General features: G+C 44.9%; 1 protein-coding gene across 1 annotated transcript in view; it reads right to left on the bottom strand.

Annotated features, from left to right (window-relative positions):
* Positions 1-2,500, bottom strand: part of LOC130379126 (nuclear factor 1 X-type) — a 36,061-nt gene that overhangs the window by 27,430 nt on the left and 6,131 nt on the right. The window lies entirely within an intron of this gene.

Here is a 2,500-nt window from a genome sequence, read left to right as displayed (position 1 = left end):
CCCTTATATCAGGGTGAATAATCTCCTAGATTATTTTGGTTGCACTGGGAAAAAAATATCTTCAAACGCTGTATGAGACAATAACAAGCACATAAATCATCCACTGAACCCTTAACTAAGCACCATTCCATTAGTATTGTGTTCTTCTCCCAATGCGCCAAGATTGTGACACTGTAAAAAGACATGCATCTGAGTAGAATTGTCCCATTTCTTTCTTTACTGTCACTTATCTTGAAGAAAATAATAATATGAAAAAAAGAAAGGGCAGAACACCTGCCTCTATCATGCACTGAACCTGTCAGTTATGTGAGCAGTAGCTGGCAAAAAGTCTCGCATAAATACACCTCTCTATTCAGGTTGTTTCTAAGTAGCAGTTTGTTGTGAGTTTGTATGTGTATATGTGTGTTTACGTGTGTGTGTGTGTGTGTGTGTGTGTGTGTGTGTGTGTGTGTGTGTGTGTGTGTGTGTGTGTGTGTGTGTGTGTGTGTGTGTGTGTGTGTGTGTGTGTGTGCATATGTAAATGTGTTTGCTTGTGTGTGTATGTGTGTGTGTGTGTGTGTGTGTGTGTGTGTGTGTGTGTGTGTGTGTGTGTGTGTGTGTGTGTGTGTGTGTGTGTGTGTGTGTGTGTGTGTGCGAGTATGTGCGTGTGTGCGTACATGTGTGTGTGTTTGTGTGTGTGCGAGTATGTGAATGTGTGTGTACATGTGTGTGTGTGTGTGTGTGTGTGTGTGTGTGTATTCAGAGCTCTCGATTTGTATTCTAAGTCAAACAGGCGAGCAGGCTGGGTTCTGGCAAGGCCCGGGCCTGTGAAATGGGCTCTCTTTGCAGTTCTGCTGTTGATTGGATCAACCTAGCCCACTCTACTTAGCCGACGGGAGCCGCAATCCCTCAGCCGCCATGCCGTTCGCTAAAATCCTATTTCATTTCACAACTTTCACGGATACAAAGGCGTGCGCACATACTGCTGCCAGCTCTAGACCTTGTGCCACGATTTATTCTCTGAGAAAAAAAAAGTAAAAGTGTCAAACAAAGTACCTGCCGTGTGGAAACATTTAATAGAGGAGAAATACTGCTCTTGCAAGCTTGAAAACGTATTCACTCGCACATAGCTCATACATGGGTTTCTTTTTAGATCGACCACGTGTGCTCCCTTGCTCAGAGCACACAAAACACCAACACATACACACACACAGACAGGCCATGCACACACCAATGGCACACGTGCATGCCACTTGCGCAGATACACAGACACAAACGCCATAATAAGAGCCAGACGCTGGCAGACCACACAGCCCTGAGTTGTGGTGAAAACAAAGGCTATTCATATCCCTCGCAATGAGAGGTCTCTCTCACTCTCTCTTTTCTCTCCCTCTCTCTCTCTCTCTCTCTCTCTCTCTCTCTCTCTCTCTCTCTCTCTCTCTCTCTCTCTCTCACACTCTCTCTTCTCTCTCTCTCTCTCGTTCTCTCTCTCTCTCGTTCTCTCTCTCTCCGTTTTCTCTCTCTCTCCCTTTCTCCATCTCTCTCTCTCTCTCTCTCTCTCTCACTCTCTCTCTCTCTCTCTCTCTCTCACTCTCTCTTTTCTCTCTCTCTCTCTTTCTCTCCCTCTCCTCTCTCAGCCCTTTATTGCAAATAATCTGCACCCGATTCTATTCCCTTTTTTTCTGCTTGTGCATTTTATAATGATCTTTATAAGCTCATAAACGTGTTTATTTGTATTTATGAATTTATTTTTGTGTTTATTTGTTACTGTGGGCCTCCAACTTTGTAGAGGAAACACTGTGCTCATTGTTGAGTTAGTGAGGAAGAGGAGGCTGAAGAGGAAGATTAATCAGGAACAGACAGAGTGAGAGTAACAGAGAGAGCGAGAGAGAGAGAGAGAGAGAGAGAGAGAGAGAGAGAGAGAGAGAGAGAGAGAGAGTATAGTCATACAGACGAGCGAGGTGTAGTGGCTCCATCCAAAAATGTGCAATGCATTGTGGGGCAGACAAACACACATCGTCACGTAAGACAAGACAAGACGGGCTGATTGGTTAGCTAATGGTGGCGTGGGTACACGGCACCTGCGTGGTGGTCTGTGAAATACCACCAGACCACAATGCATCAGGTGCACCACAGCCACTGTGATTGGTTGTGCTGGGCCAGAAACAGATCTGGTGCCTGTATGCCTTCCCTGATTGGCTGTCTCAGAGCCAAAAAGCTCTGACTAGGAAGGAGCTGTGTTCATTGGTTGCCACTGTCTTGCTTTACTGGTGAATGGGTGTCTGAGAGGATGACACTTGGACAACTGGTTCAACTGTGAGTGTGCGTGTGTTTGTATGGGTGTAAGCGTCTCTGTGTGTGTGTCAGTCAACCACACACATTCATGCATTCATGGCAGCCACGAGATACAATGATGATAACAAATAAAATTAGAATAAATAGAGAAAATAGAATCTCCTGTAAACACGTCAATATATTCAACCTTTTTGGTGGAACTTTTATTATAACAACAGCTCGGCTG

This window comes from Gadus chalcogrammus, chromosome 3, assembly GCF_026213295.1.
Source record: "Gadus chalcogrammus isolate NIFS_2021 chromosome 3, NIFS_Gcha_1.0, whole genome shotgun sequence".
NCBI classification, from domain to species: domain Eukaryota; kingdom Metazoa; phylum Chordata; class Actinopteri; order Gadiformes; family Gadidae; genus Gadus; species Gadus chalcogrammus.
Note: the sequence above shows the minus strand (reverse complement) of the source record. Positions and strands in the feature narration are given on the sequence as shown.